This window comes from Malurus melanocephalus, unplaced genomic scaffold (assembly GCF_030028575.1).
Source record: "Malurus melanocephalus ecotype Western Australia unplaced genomic scaffold, MMel_1.1 scaffold_9, whole genome shotgun sequence".
In the NCBI taxonomy this organism is placed as follows: domain Eukaryota; kingdom Metazoa; phylum Chordata; class Aves; order Passeriformes; family Maluridae; genus Malurus; species Malurus melanocephalus.
Window position 1 is genome coordinate 4143751 of NW_026623241.1, and position 17218 is coordinate 4160968.

The window sequence follows — 17218 nt, forward strand, 5'->3', positions numbered from 1 at the left end:
AAAAAAAAAGAAAAAGAAGAAAAAAGAAAGGCAGTGAAGATCTTATTTTAATGATCAGCAAGGTTAGAGCCCAGCTGGGGTGCCTTGGGGCAGGCCCAAAGGAGGCTGTGCCCTGCCTGGGGGAAGCCAGCAGGGACCTGCACCCCCTGGCCCTGGGACACCTTGGGTGCTGCCACAGCCCTCTCCCAATTAAAACTGACAAGGGATTTCTCAGACTTAYTGGGCTGAAAATATTTTGCTCAGACTAAACATATTAAATCAATTACAGCAAATTAGTCCCCGTTCCCTGGTGACTTGAGCCCTGTTAAAAGGCAGCCGTGGTAGTTATTAGCACGCTGCTTCTAGCTACTGCTCTGTGAATGCMAAGTTCCTTGCACGTAAAATACCTGACCAGAGGAGGGTCACTCTCTGGCAAACAGGTACTGATTACTGGATCCAAGGGACACGTATCACACTCCACCACAGACCAACAAATGTGTCTCCCAGGGCCCCAGGTGGGGTTTTCTGGAGAGGCGCTGAAACCAGGGCAGGTTGCAGTTGTGGGCTTTCCCCCAGGCACGGTAAAACCCTGGGTGGCTGAAGGAGGCTGTGGCACTGGCACCACTGACAGCTTCATTAACACAAACAGCAATAAGGCTAATTGGACCCTGCCCCAGCGGCTCTCAAAAGTCACTGCTCTTCCCCTTGGAGGCTTCTTCCCTATGGAAGAGGGAGGGGTGAAGCATGAGTGTGGGGGAAATCACTGTTCCGGGAKGAATTTTGTCATGGTTTGCTGTTGTCTGCCCTTCAGGGACCGGAGCCGCACTGCTGAGCACACGGAAACTTCAAGTTTCCACAGGCTGTGTAAGACAAGCCATGAGGGAAATGTCACGAGTTGTGAGTCTCACTGTCATCTGCTTTTCAGGAAGACTGTTTATTGTAATGCCAGGCTGGAAAATGTGGGGCACTTTGGCTGCTGGAGTCACCTTTGTCCCCCGGGAGCCTTTCACCCCGAGCTCCTTGCTGTGTAACAGAGAGGTCAGTTCCAGGTGACTGCTAGCATTTAACCATTTGGGTGAGATGGCAGCGTGTCTCATACCACAGGTCAAGATTATTGCTGTGCTTGTTATTTATTGGTTTTTAAAATGGTTATACAAGTTATTGTGTTCTTTTCTCTTGTAATTTCAACTAARGAAAAGGTCTTTCTGATGTGACCATATAAAGAGATGTCCTGAAAAGAGACCTACAAAAGTATGTTAGTGGAACATTTCATTTCATTTCATCTATTAACCCAAAAAACGAAAGTCATGTGTTTTCACTTACAAATATTTTATTGAAAATGCGTTCTGTGAAAATGGTTGGACTCAATTATTTTAAGRGGTCTTTTCCAACCTAAATGATTCTACAAATCTGTGATTTTACAATCAAGTAACTTAGCTGAACTTTTGCCTTCTCATGCCTTGTGAAACCTCAGATGCTTATAATTTTGATTTAAATATGTATAGAGTTATTGTCRGTGATATAAATGTAGAGTATTACTGAACCGAGACTGACACATTGAAATATTTCTCCTGAAAAGCTGTATAATGCAGTAATTACAAGTGGAAATGGAACTCTGGTCATAGAAGAGCTCTGAAAATCTGGAAAAGCTGTATTTTGGCTCTCTGTAGGGGCTCCTGGGTTAAGCAGGACCCAGAAGATTTGAGTCCCAGCAGCCAGAGTTCTGCTTCTTATTGTGATTAATTAGAAAAACCATCCAGCCCTGGTGTGGCTCACTGACAGAACTCCAGGTGGAAGAACCTCAAATCTACCTTGAGATTCAGCCTGCTCTGTCATCCCTTCACCCCTACATGGGCTCCSCAGAACCCTCATGAGTCCGGGATTCCTACTCAAAGCCCCTCTTCCCATTCCTGCTCCTGAAGCACCAGATTCATCCCCAGACAGTGCCCTGCAGCATCAAGGAGAGCTGTGTGGGAAATTGAATGGTCCAGTGCTGCGTTTCGGATGACGACTGTGCGGTCCTGTTTCTAGGCCAGCGGTTAATTTAATTTGTGTGGATGTTTGTCCTCAGAACAGCTCATTTCTCCTCAAAATAAGCTCCCTATTCTCTCTAATCTGAAGGAGCACTGCTTGGATGTCTAGGCTRGGGAGTCGACATAGAAGCATCCTTCAACAGATAACATGGGGTTGATCCAAGATTCCCAAAGGMGGGAAATGGTGAAAGAGGGTTAAGACAGGGTCAGATTGTAGTTTCCCTGGTGTTTGTATGAAGTTTTTTTCCTGTCAGCTGGGTTTCAGCTATGAGCATAGCACTGGAATAATTCATAAAATGGCAGTGTTTTCCAAAGTCTTCATTCAGATTGATTCTTTGCATTGTTGAGGCTGTTTTCCCCCATTTTGTTCCTCGCATCATTTTATTTCCTATAAAACAGACTCATGGTGTGACAGAGGGATAATAAAACTTATCCCTTAAATTCTAAAAATTCCATGCTATTCCAGCCAATGGAGTATGAGCCACAGCACGGGCAAGCGAGATTTCTTTTCATTTCATACATTTCATACTTTGAGTGGTTTTCTTTGTGAACAGTTTAGGAGCTTTAAGTTGGAAGACTGTCTTGTAACCAATCTGTGAAATATTTGCTACAAATAACATGCACATGTGTTCACCTGTTGTGTCTTCAGCTATATGATGGTGACAGAAGGACAGACATTTCTGTTCCAGGCAGGGTCACCTATAACTAATATCTTCACGGTTCATCTGACATTTCTCTGAATCCCCTGGTGCTGAGGGCTGAAAAGATTTCTTGAGCAATTTATTGCATGACTCACTTCCCTTTCTGGTAAAATGCTTTTCTTCAGTCATCRCTGCTGCAGTGACAGCCTTTCGTTTGGGGTCTGATCTGCAATGGACACAGAGGAGAGTTTGTTCCGTGCATTTTGGCAGCAAGCTTTTACAGGTGGCAGTGTCTCCCCTACTTATTCTCTGCTTAGGATTTCAGAAATTTCTTCCTGGTCCTGTGGCACAGTCCCCTTGCTATTATCCAGACTGTCTGTAAATAAGCCATTAAGTGACCCACGGGATTCAACCCATGGTGGATCAAAGTAGCGTCTGAAATGGACTGTGTGTGCCTGCTGCCATGTGCAAAACAGATGGCACCCTCTCAGAATCACAGAATATTCCGAGCTGGAGGGGACCCAMAAGAATCATCGAGTCCAGCTCTCATGAATGGCCCATACAGGGATCAACCCATAACCCTGGCATTATTAACACTGTGCTCTAACCATCTGAGCCAGTCTCAGTGGCTGGGATGGATTCAGGGCTCCTGCCATATTAGCTGCAAGTTTTGTCCCGGCCAGTTTTCACATTTCTTCATTGGTAGAGCTGCAGCCCCCAAACACTCAAACCAGGAAAGCTGTGCTGTAAAACAAATCCCCGCTCACCGAGGCTGACTGTCTTTGCACTGGAAAGGGTGGAGATGCCCACTGCAGATGTGCAGCTGCTGTGCCCTGAGGCTAAGCCACACTCCTTCATATGGTGATACCTGGAAAAGTTTTGTAGGGCTCTGTAGGGTTGAAAATGCCCTGCACAACCACAGGCCAGAGTTCTGTGTGTCCAGGGCTGCCCAGATCCCACTGCCCCACTGAGCCACTTGTGASCACTCAGGCTGTGCCCCGAGTCACCTCTGCTGACCAGAACCTGCTCTTTCAAACATGGAGCATGAGGCAGGAACRAAGTGCTGGGAGCATCAGTGCAGTTGGGACCACTCCTCTTTCAACTCTGGCTCTTGATGGAGCAGGGGGAGTGCAGTGCCTCAGCTGCCCTCTTTTACCTGCCTCAGCCTAGTTTGGGGGTCTGAGGTGAGATTGCAAACTTTTAGGGTAAAAAATTATTCATTTCCAGAAGAGTTTTTCTTTGGCATAAATGACAGAATAATCTTCCCTTGGACTGGGCACCCAACTCTGCCTCTGTCACACTGCAGATATTAAAAGAAGTCTTCTTRTGCCTTATCCTTCTTATACTACCAGGTTGCTCACTTACTCATTTCACCAAAAAAGAATTTTTATAGAAGTCTTACTCTTTCTCCACATTTTGTACATAGTGGAGACCTTAGGGACGTGTTGAATGGTGGTGTGGGCAGTGATAGGTGTACAGTTGGATTTGATGATCTTAAATGTCTTTTCCACCCTGAATTTTTCTGTGATTCTATGTTTCTAAGCTCTTAGATTTGATGCATGTCCTAATTAGTCTAATCTCATGGGAATAGTCAAGAATCACTGATGAGATGATGGAATCAAAGTTATCTCTAATCACCTCAGAAAGGTGGTACTTCTTCAAGGCACTAAGGGATAAAACTGAAAAATACAGCAGGACCACAGTGGGATAATTTATTCCTGGAAAAAGCCCATTTCTCTGGATTCTAAGAGGCAGGGCAAGGGTGCTGGCAGCTCAATGCTCTGCAGGGAGAGGTGGTGGAAGGACAGACTGCACGGGGGGTGCGTCTCTGTGCCTGCTGCCCCAGCCCAGGCTGGAAATCCAGCAGCAGTGGTTTGCTGCAGACACTGCCTGCCTGCCAGGGGTGGCCAGGGCGTGAGTCACAACAGCAAAGTCGGTGTCTGCAGGGAGGCAAAATGAAAAAAGATTGCAGCTCCTAAATAGTTGAGGGATGAAAAAGCCGCTGCTGACAGATGCTGAAACACAGTCTTTTAAATAACATGATGATCTTGAATCCCTAGAATTTTAAACKAATTAAAATAAAACTGGATGGAATTAATATAAACAGCCTCAAACCAGGCAAAGGAAAAACAAAACCCCATGCAAGCTGATCTGATGAAGATTATGGAATGCAAGTGCCATTGAATTTTCTGGAATACCACATTATTTTTTATTCTGATGTTAATAGGAAAATATTTTACAGACTCTCTCAATAGGTTATGTTGGACTTGATTCCAATGTCTCCTTTTGCAATAATGCTAGTGGCAAAAGAAATGCACATCGATGTTTTTTTAGCTGCAGTAGAAATGCCAGGAAACTCAAACCTACACTGTGCACTATCACCTTGTCAGCTGGTAAATTACTAAATTGGAATTTTATGAAATTACTCAATCAATATTTGTGCAGATGGCTTCCAGGAAAAAGCACTTGTATGTCTGTTTAACTGCAGTGTGTAACAGATGGCTAGAGACAAGGCATTTCTTTTCATCCAGGCTCATACTGACACTTTAAGATAGCTTTAGTTGCTTATTAGTTCTTGTAAGCCAGTCATTAAATCTTGCTTTATGTATTACAGTTAAAATAAAATGCAGTTACATACAAGGCCTTTCAGAAATGTTACAGCATATTACTTACAAAGAAATTAAGTKCAAGGTGTCCCTTAAAATATATGTTTAGTTTTAACTTACAGCATTTAGATGTTTGAAGGCAGCTATTGTCTCTATTTTTATTGCTATTCTTCAACARTTGTGGATCAAAGTTCAGCCCTTGCTACTTGTTGACAGATGTGTCTCATTCTTCTCTTCTCCTTGTGACTAAACACCAGTCAGGCTCTAGGCAGATCTCTAGATGGACCAGAAAAAAGGATGCAGCATCTAATTCTGCAGATTGCAACTTTAACCTCTGTCTGAGGTCACAGTGAGGGGTGCCTCGTGTGTTAGTTTGTCATACAGCCTTGCCCYCCTGGGCTCACCAGATTTAAGCCTCTTCTTCTTATGTGGCAATGCTGAAAAGGTCTGAGACTCCTTCACAGGCCTCCTCACCCCATGATTGCTCTGCATTTATAGACCCATTGCACAGACAGAAGTGAAGTAGGTGCAGGGATTCAAAAAGTATGTCCCTTGTTTGACACAAACTCCAGCAGCCTCAGCCACTGTAACCTCTAATGTGCAGAAATGAACGTCTCTGTGAGTGTATCTCTTCCATCCATCCTTCCCAGCCTCCCAGCCATGATTACTGACACAGAAGTTTCAGCTTTTTGAGTGGCAAAACCTAATTGCCTGCTGTTTAACACTTGTTTCTGAATCATTGTGGCCACAAGGGAAAAACGAGGACAACACATTTCAGTAAATGTAAATACAATTTCCCAGCATGTCCTCAGGCACTGCATATCTGATYTCTGTGACTTTGCGATGAGTCCTTTATCTGAATGCATCTTTTTGGGGCATTGTACATTAACTGCACATTTCACTGAGTTTTACTGTGCAGGAATAACATTACCAGATGTATATTCTGCTTTCTGATATCATCCTGAAAACAATTATGTTGTGGCTTAAACATTCAATTAGAAGTCCTAGCTTTGGGGAAATAAGTTCTTTTGGTCAGAATAATCTTATGATACAGAGTGGTGCAATTCACCATCCCCTGAAGAACTGCTATTGAACAGCTGGCATTTTTCACTACCATTGCACTCACCACAGCTGAGATGACAACAAGCAATGAAAGACTTCTCTGCAGGATCCATTCTGCCACTCCTGTGTTTTGCTTTCCCTGCGAAGGAGAGATGCACCAAAGTGCTTTTAAAAAAATTGCTGAAAATTCACAGCAGGGGCAAAGAGCAGTTTCACTGCACATCTCAGAATGCTTTTGTCATCCATAGCTGTGAGCTCCAGGTTTGATTGAGGACACTCAGTCCTTTGGAGAGTTCCAAGGGTAGTCTTGCTTCTGTCCACCAGGGATGTCTGAGCAAAAACAGGGAAAAAGCCCAGTCCACAGACTGTGTTTTGTTTGCTTTGATGAAGGAATTAAGAAAGAGGAGCTCTCTTGAGCCGCATGTGGTTTCACAAGCATTTCTCATCAGCCRCAGTGGAAAATGATAACAGTGGAATTCTCAAAGTAAGATCAATGTTGGTGATATTTCACACCAGGAAAATCCTTGCAGAATTCTCTGATTAKTTCAAAATCACCCTGTTTAAGAAATTGAATTCTCATGGAGGCTCATAAAGCCAGTTTCTCCATCAGAGTTCATACAGAATACTTCTGTCCCTTAAGAAAGAGACTGACAACAAATGACAGAAAGGAAGACCCTGAAGGGACACCCATTTCCAAGTCTGCTCAGCTCTGGGTGGCTCTCATTCTTCATTTCCCTTAATTTCCCCTCTCCCCTCTGCATCTYTGTCTGTGTAAGAACCACAGGGTGTGTTAAAGACTGAAGTGCTAAGCTTTTATACCTGCTGCTCTGAAATGGAGAGGGATTTCTACATGGGTGTAAGAAGTCTCTTACAGAATTTTCTACTCAGATACTTTATCAGTATGTGTAACACTTACCAGCCAAGCTCCCTAAGGGTTAGGTAACTCTAAGGTTGCTTTAGCTATGATGACCTTCACATACATTTGCAAGGATGTGTTTTCTCAAAAATTAGCTGATTATTTCCCTACAAAAACTGCTGCCTCCATGGAAATGTTATTGCTCTCTGCTGAGCAGAGTTCTCCTCATCTCCCTCTAGCACAGACAGAAGGAAAGACTCACAAAGCAAATGAGCCTGGTTTTTGTGGATTTGATGAAGAGGAGCTTTCCATTACRGATACAGCAATAACAACACAATATATACTGTATGCACATCACCATTTTCTTTGGTCTAAGGACACTGGATTATTTTTCCTATTTATTTAGGATTTTTTTTTCCTATTTATTTAATTACAATTTTTTTTAATAGWCAGTTTATGTCACTATTCTCTCTTATTTTTAATAACCATTAATAAGTCTCAAAAGTCACTGTACACAAAACAAAAGTAGCCCAAATCTTTAACATAATGGAGTCTTGCTTGTAAGCTATACAAACTAGAGATTTATTTTCAAATACACACTGAAAAAAACCCTTTTTGTATAGTACCCCTTACATGGGTCCACATAAATATTTAAACATAACCTATATTTTAAAAATATCTTATCTTTCTGCTCCAGRATCTCTGAAAAGCTGAGTGAGGACTTCTGGAGAGGTGACTTGTCCCAACCAAAGAGTGGCCACATCCCTGCTCCATCACTTAGGGCACAATGGGACTTCTTTGTGAACCAGTCTTCCTAGGGACTGGCCCTGCCCCAGAGGGACTGCCTGCTACAAAGCTTCCCAGATTTCTGTATCCCATGTACATCATAATTTACAAGTGGACACTTTTCCATATCATGTATTTTCCCCCCGAGGCTCCTTCGGCATCCCATGCAGAGAACACAAGGATCCAGTGCTTGGCTGCCTCACTGTTCCCCCTGGTTCAGGGCTTGTAGGTGAGTGGGAATCCAGTTTCTGGATTTCAGCCATCTCCATCAGTCAGACAAAGACAGGGAGAAGCAAGCCCTTGTGCTGCCTCYCTGCTGGCAACCTGCCCTGGCCTAGAGCAGGGAGAATCTGCTCTAAGACAGGTTTAATAAGTGTTGTAGCCAATGTATGGTYATTCCTTCTCGTCCTTTTTTTTTAAATCAACACTTGGGACAGGCAGCTGTGAGGTTTTTATCCCACAGAATTTTATTAAAGTCTAGTGGAAGTATTAATTTAGTACCAGCAAGCTGGATATTTCATATAAATGCCACTTTTTCATCATATTAGAACATGTTATAAAATGTGTTTAAAACACCAGTTATGGATCCCACTTTGCCATGGATGTTTGCCTGTCCAAGCAAAGCAGCCCAATGCATCAGTTGAGGAGACATTTGTGTGAGCAGGGTTGCCTGCTGGACCAAAATCTGCATGCAGATATCAGTCTCCTCCAAGTTCAGCGAATTTTTCAATCATCCTGAAATTTCTGTGGCAGTTCATGCTACCAGAGAAGCATTAAGGGGACACTCCGGGCCAATGGATGAGAAAAACAAAAGGATGGAAGTGTCCACTTCCAGCTGGTGATGCTCTTGTCCCAGGGCAGTTGGAGGAATAAATGTTGTCTGTCCAAGCAGCACAGTGTGCCCTTGTGCTGAGGTGGCTGTGGATGCTGTCCTGAGAKCCTGCTGTGCCACCAGCGTGACTAAACCTGGCTCTTCCACGTCTGACAGCAATCCCCACATTTTACARGCAGGCTATTTGAATCCTTTCCCAGCTAAASCACTGCAGTCAAAGCACCAAGATTSATGTRTTTGCACCAACAGSACTGCACCTTTGCCCCGTGGGGTGATGGCTGCAGCTCCCCATCCCTGTCCTGGGACTCYTTCCAGCTCCAGGCTCCCRCAGAGWCAGCAGGCAGGAGCTCACTGTGCTCTGCATGGGGCAGCTGGGGACAGCATCACACTCTGTGTTGCAACCCATTATGTCATTGCCACTGTGGCTCTCAAAACCCCTCACACCGGCAAGAACAAGAAAATGTTTTATTGCCTTGATGAGCAAATGCAGCCCTTTGGGTTTGGAAAATAGCAGGTGGGTCTGCCAGAACAAGACCTTGTGTCTGAGCATYGAGCCCTGTACAGCTGGGACCCCATAAACCTCCTCCTGAGCCAGGATTTAGAGTGTTTTGTGCCAGTGTGTACACTGTTGGTGTGTYTGAGGAGGTTTTACCAAAGCTTATATGCCAAAGTACTCTCAACAATTCACTGATTTTCGCTTTTTATAGGTTTAGAATGAGATAAATAAGGAAAACAATGTTTTCTTTAATAAATATGCAGAAAACTCTAAAAGCTACGACATTATCAGGTACTTTGGATGTGTGAAAAATGCACGTTGAGAAAGGAAAGACTCATCTGGGAAGCAGCAAGATATTTGCTTGTCCTGAAGCCCCAGCCTCAGTCAGAGAAGCATGAGTTCATAAAGTCATAATAACCTATGACACTGCCACRGACTGGGCCACAAAAACAAGTGGTTCTGACAAGGCTTTAGGTGTAGGGTTTTTTTACAGGAATAAACAAAAATTTCTGTGCATGAGACCAGAGGTGTGTCCTTGCATCTCCCCAGCCACAGACAGTTTCTCCACAGAAACTTTGGCATGCACAGCCACTGTCTTCACTGTATGGGCAGCACAACAGGATCCACAGTAACCAGGTGGATTTGACAGCTGGCAGCATTTACAGCAAATTTTGGGGCAAGTGCCGAAGGGCGTGATGTCTGAGGTTCATCTGGTATGCTCCTGCATTTTTCCATTTTTTCCAGCCACAAAGTAAGTGATGACTTTAATATTTGTCTTTCTAAAGTGAGTAGGAGTTATATTGGCTATACTGTTACTTGGCAGTCTGAATGGCACTAYGCTCACAATTAATAAGGAATAACTGTCTCGCAATTCAACCATAGAATGAAATGGGAAATTTCGGTAGCAGTAACCAAAGAAAATGTTGGCAGTGGGTGCTGCCTTTGGACTATTTTTGCCTAACTTGACTAATATGAATAAATTTTTGAATGGTTCGAGCATATAAATATTCAAAGCAATGGCAAAGTGTTTTATTAAAACCAGCGTGTTGCTTGGTAGGGCAGAAGAAAATAATGGCTCAAGGGCCTGGGAATGGGAGATGGAACTGTTAACATCTAAGTCTCTCTCACATGCAGCCAAGGTCAGAGTAAACAAGAACCATATCATTACCAGCTGGTGGCCCACAGAATGAGAAATAAATTGATAATGTGAGTCCAGTTTCCACTGACAGAGGCAAACACCACGAAAGCAGAACCAGAATTGGAACTGATTGACACTGCTGCTGGCTCTGCCTGGGAAGTGAAGGACAGAGCTTTGGTGGAGACCTGGGCACCTTCTCAGAGAGGAGGGTGGTCCCACCACAGGGAGGTGTAGTCCATCAGGCAGGGCGTGTGCTGCCCTTCTTGTGTCACGAGAGCGTGGCACTGAACTGGGGAAACGTGCCCAGTGTCCTGTGTGAGCCCCACAGAAATGCTAAAACCAGAAACCCAGTCCTCCCAGCAGGGCAAGGAGGGGCTCCCTCAGCCCACTGCCTTCCCTGGGAACCATGCACTTCCAGCACAAATGCTTGTGACCCATGGATTTCCATTGGCATTGACGTTAGTAATGGCCTTCCCCTTCCTGTAATTACACATCCACTTGAAATAATAAAGTTTTAACATATAATATGTGAGCTTGGACTGAGGTGGCAGCTGATATTTATTATTATTTTTATTGTTTGGTTCTTCTGGATTTTCTGATTTAATTAATTTAYCCAGCCATAATATTTTAAAAACACAATCAAATGTCATTCTAATTCAGAGCCAAAAAATACAGACTCATAATATATGAATGCTTAAAAACTGATGACTCTTTTTTTTTTTGTTAAATACCACAAAGGGGACGTCAATTTAGCATAATTACATTAAAGACCATTCCCCTGAGAGACAGAGAGAGGTGGGGTTAAAAAAAATAGTAAAGACCTGCCAAAAATATAAAGGCAGAATGGATGAGTGGTCACTTGATTACAGTGAACATGTTACAACCTGCATGTGTGTACACAAGCACACACATGCGTGAACACAATCATATGTATAAACCAGCATGCTTTAACACTTACCTCCAGATTTATACTTTATAAAGTGGTCCTTTCATATGTATTAAGTGAGCATGAAATCTAGAACTACAAAAGGAAGTGTGCTGGTTTGTTTTTACTTTTCTCATATAACAGGCCAAATACTGCCTTTCTTGATGTTAATATCTGGAAATTTGTTACACAAGTAAGGTAGGGGGAAAAAATTAATAAATGGGGCTCATTAGAGGTATTGCCAGAAAAAACTTACTAGATTTGGCCAGGCCACTAAATTAATCAACTTTTTTTTTTTTTTTTATTGAAAGCAAATGTTCAAGTACAGAGGAGTTGAACTGGCTAACAGGGGAGTTTCAAAAAGCAGAAAATTAGTCTGTACAATTCTCCATATAGCAAATATCAAATGGACGATAGCTCTGTCTGCATATTCTGGGAAAAGTGGAAGTAAGGACAAAAGGGGAAATAAAGCTCAGATGTCTGAAGAGGGATGCGTTGGCTCTCCTTTTCAGTTTCTGGTTGCTAGGGTGGTTTCTGGAGGCTGGCTATGTTGTGAGGATGAAGCTGCTGTGAGACACCTCTTCTGTTTCTCCCCAATATACTTGGATTTATACCAAGAGCTGGGGATTTTTGCTGAGCAGTGGCTGCCAAGGCAAATGCTCCACATGGGAAGGCAGAGCCAGTGACRTGCCTGGCAGCTCGGTGGTGGCTGACCCAGCCCTCTGTGCCTCTGCATCCCATCATCTGTCCTGGCAGAAGCACTTGTGTCACCTCTGGAAGGTGGTCCAACCCCAGCCACGATGGATGTATCTGGGGGAAAAGGGAAACGCAACCAAGGCAGTGGGGGCAGTTTTTCCCCATCAGCCTCAGAGGTCAACACACATGCTGATGCCTGGTAGAGAATCCTGGTGGCTCCAGCTCCCTGAAACACTACCTGCAGCATGCAAGCACCTTTATGCACCTAAATCAGGCCACAGGGGTGTGGGCAGAGGAGGCAAGCAGCCCCATCAGCAGCTGGGTTCAAATGCAGCTGGGTGTCTGTGCCTGGGGAGGGGAATATTTCCTGGTTTCTGCGCCAGGCCAGAACGAAAGGCCAGTCTGCAGCATCTTTGCACATCTGCAGGGGAAAGAGCAGCAGCATTAAGGTAAGACACTTTCACCTCATTTCATTTGCTTCTCTGATATTCAGCAGAGAAACTCTTTGTGCCAAGTGACAACTGGCAATGGGTTGAAGCAGATAAAATCACTGAGTGCAGGCTGTGTTGCACATCTACAGGCAGAGCTAAATACTGTCCTRCTCCTCTGTGCCTACAGCCTGCACCTTCAGTCAGCTCTGCCACCTTGCTATAGACAGAGATYTAGTTTTACATACAGGAGTCTTAAAAATAGCCTTCACCTCCTGAACCTCTTTCTACAAATGTCCCTCCATTAGCCACAAGCTGCAGCTAATTTTCGCACAACATCTGCTGTAATCAAAACCATCTGTGTGGCTATAAGTTAAGGACAGAGAATTTATGGCCCGTGTTCYTCTCATCTGACACAGGGAAGCTTTTGTGTGCATTGTCCATACGTCTGCATTAGCTATCTGTCTTCAGGTCCAGACATCCACACCRTTTCTTTTTCAAAAACACTTTTTTTTTTTAAGTAAGTAAGGAATGGTCATTACCAGGATGCTTAGGAGGGAGTAAGTGATTCCAAGCTGACTCCAGCAGAGATGCAGGCTACTGTGCACAATTAGTTGTTAGGCACTGAAGAGGCCTGTCATGGTATTTTGATCATCCAGTGTTTTATAAAGGTGTCTCAGCTTGGACCAACTTTCTCTTGCTACAGGTAATTAGGAAAGAAAAATAAACGAAAGCAGAGCTCTTCTGGCTGCAGAGGAGTGCTGTGCTCAACATAAGCCCCTCAGCTGTACAGCACCAGAGGGAGTTGCTAACAGCACTGACAGTTTGGGGAAGTGATTTATGAAGCTTTTCTTCTGTGGAAAGTTGGCATCTAGACAAACTATACCCCTGCTGCTGCCTRTGTATACCTCTGGCAAATATAAAACCAAGGAATATTCTATAAACAGACCACTATGCCCAGTGACTCCTCTTAAAAAGCATGATTAGAAACCAAAACAACTTGATCCATGTTCATATAATGTAAGTATCGAGGATTATGATACAGCAAGAGTAAAGCAGGATGCACATCACACCACCCGGTACCAGAGAAGATAAGTAACCATTTGTTTACTTAGATATAAACCTGAACTTCCCTGCTGAATGTGTATTGCTGAGTTAATCCATTCTGTTGTGCTGAACACATTTTTTCCTAAGGTATGTCACTAATGAACGCTTTCTCTGCTGGTCTGGATRTGGCCATGAAAAATCTCTGCCATATAATTTTCTGTGTCCCATTCTTGTCACTTTTACAACAGTAGCAGTGTGCACAAACTTTGAGGCTTAGTAGAGTGAAAAGCACAARCTCTGTGTATCTCTTACACAGTTTGTAGTGTCCTCATCAACTGCTGTGGGTGCCACGGGTGAACGGTGTCATTAGTTAATGGGTATTAGTACTGTCACCCCAAGGAGCAGCCCTTGCCCTCGGGCAGCAGACCATGGTGCTGTATTTGAGACACTTTAAAGAATCAGTTAACTATTTCTAAGCAATCATTTACTTGGAAAATTAAAAGCTTTTAAAACTCTGACACTGCATTTACGTATTTCACCGCTTTGTGGTCAAAGATAATGAGATTATGTAGCACTAAGGGGTTCTGTGTTATCAGAAAAGCATTTCCCTGCAAGAACAAGGCAGAGGCAGATGAGGAGCCATGCCACATACAGCACTCAGCTATTGCAAGGCTGCTCACAATTTGGATGAAAAACAGTAACAGGCTTAAGGCAGCTTAAGAATTGGCTAATTTAACCTGCAGATAACTCAATCAAAGCTTTCCAGATCCTGCTGTGTAAATTGAGTACACTCAATCCAGTGTCAGAGGTGTCATACCTGCARCCTCCCTAGAGGCATTTCTTTGTTCAGCTGGGCTGCTTTCAGTATGACACTTGTGCAATGGATTCTCACACGTTTCCAGGCACAGATTAAATTCCCCATGACGGCTGGATGCTGCTTATGCCAAGGGGATGGAGAATGATGACAGTATGAGATGGAGAGGGGATGGAGAGGATGAGAGGAAGTGTGGACACCCTCACACTCAGTCCCTTGATGGCTGAGGAGTTTCTCCATGAGCTGCAGGAGATCCAGCAGAGCCTCAGGGCAGCAGAGCTGGGCTGTGCAGTGCTAGACACAGTGGAATCCTGGTCCCCCTTTTCTAGCACGCCCCAACCTGGTCAGGAGGTGGCACTGGCAGTGCTGCTGCCCAGGCTGGACCCTCSATCACCCAGGCACAGGATGGGCACTCCCTRGCACAGCKGGTTTGGATTATTKCTYATCTGYRTCCTTTTGCCAGCCCAACCCAGARCCAAATGGTTGCGTTTGTTAYGAGGGAAAAAATGCAGGAACACATYACAAAACATCTCGCMAATGAARTGGCAGTGGCTCCCAGAGGGCTCTTTCACATCACTTCTGATTAATTAATTTCTAGTTATTATTGGATGCTCCAGCTAACAAGGCACTGGACAAAATCACATGAGAATAAGGYGATACCTGATCTGCACAAATTATAATAACTATTTCTCCAAAAATGTACTGAAAGGCGTCTGTAAAAGAGTGCTGGTTAGAGATGTTTAAAAAAAATGTGAGGAAGTATTAACATCAAATCACTTCATCCATGATAGCAAATGAACTAACACCACTTCTAAAATACAGAAAGTCACCTTCTCAGAGGACTTAATTTAGAAGGGCAAAGTAACCTTTTTCCTACTGCATCACAACATTTGTCACAAAGAGAGGTATGTTGGGCTGGAGAGGTACAGGAAAATAAAAACAAGGAGTAGAGCAGACGTTTTGGATAATCTCCATAGTGGGATACCGTGGGTGCTGTTTTGTCAGCTTTGYACCCGTCCTGCCTGAGCAGCTCTGCAGAACAGCCTGATTAACAAAAATGAGTTTAATCAGAACTCAAGAGCTCACCTCCCTGGCAGAGGTCTGTGAGGCTTTTATAACCCACCCATGCCATCACATCAGCYAAATAAACTCTCCCTGTGCTTTCTGGAGTGGTGACAGCATTCATTTGATCTGTTTGGCACCACAGATTAAATATAAAGCTGCGCTCTAAAGGGGAGAACTTTTTCCAATTATGTTTTTGGTGAAGTGGAGCAAGAGAGAGAGAGAGAGARAGAACAAAGTGAAATAATAAAGGTGTTACATTAGAAAAAAAGGCCTTTTCCTTGGCACAAGGTAATTGGAAGTAGAGCCAGGAAATTATGATCCTAGTACCTACTCTGTCATCCGATTCCCTGTGTGGTCTTGGGCAAGTCCTTTAACCTGCCTGTCTAATTCTTTCAACTTGTAAAATGGGGACAACAAACCACAGAGGAGTTTGATGAGTACTAGCAGATGTTTTCACAGTGCACTGAAAAAATGTGRGAATCCATGGATGTGGTATTGCTAGTCCCCAGGAGTACATCTAAATAAAAGGAATCTGAAATTTAAAAATTGCATTTAAGATGCAAACAGCACCTCTTATTACAGTGGGCAAATTTATTTATTTAATTTGAGCTATAAAAGCATCCTTACCAAGATTTCTTGCTCTAAAGCTGGGAAATAGCTTGTTGCAACTTTTTATCATCTAAAATGTCTGCTGTTTTAACTGGATCCCTAAGATTTGTGGTATGTCTCTGTTTCTTAACTACTGGAGTGTGATGTTAGGGATTAAGTTGCTGGAGAAAATATGAGAAAATTTCAAATTTTCTCCAATTTGTTGACTCAGAATGGAATTTAATCCACCCTTTACGAGGCAGACAAAACTGGAGGCATTGCATTTTTCTCTTAATTATTCCAGCTTCAAAAATAAAAGCCACTTTCCAGAGTCCCCACATAAGGAAAATACAAGAATGTTGGGCACATGGACGAATGGAAGACACAAGAAATTAAAATGGGGAGAACAAGCTTCCCCAATTTTGCTACTTGACTGTTCAATGGCTTTTGCTGCAATGAGAAGAACCACACAGCAGAAAGTTTAAATAGTTTGATAACTCGGTGTCTAAAAGTATTTTCCTTTGCTCTTAGCCTTAACATGGGCCTGATTTGCAAAGGTGCTGACCTTTGTGCCAGACTTCACAGAAATCTGCAGAAGCTGAGAGACACTGAGCAGGGTCAGAAAGCAAAGCCCTCGCCTAGGTGCCACGACACAACGTGGAAATCCACCCCCTGGTGTCTCTGTTTGAAATTTCTGCCTTATATTTGCTATAACATGTCTGCTGTGCCAGCTCTAGCTTTGGTACAGATCAGCAGATTTGGGAATTTCTCCTTGGCTTGAGATAAAGTCCATTTCCAGCATCTGAGGGAGGGGTTAGGATTTCTCTCAGTGTGGATGTCAGGGTGTAACAGTACAAATTCCAGCTAATGCAGTGGATCCCACTCAAATTTCAAACTCTTGCCATCCCCTGGAACAAGTGTTGCTTTAGACAAGTTGCACAAAATGATAGAATAAAACTGGGAAATCACTGCCATTCTCAAAGAACRTACTCACTAGGAAAACCACTCCTCTGAAGCACTTACACAGGTGTGCCCTACAGACAGGCTTCAAATCACATCGCATGTTCCTCATTTACTTATCACATTAACTAGTGAAGACAACAGAAAGCTAATGTTACTTCCTAGCCAGCTCAGGGTCTCTCTGCATCACATCAGTCACCTCTTACCTCAGAGGACTTGTGCTGGGCTGCGTGGTTGCAGTTGAGAAGTTACCAGATTGTATAGAG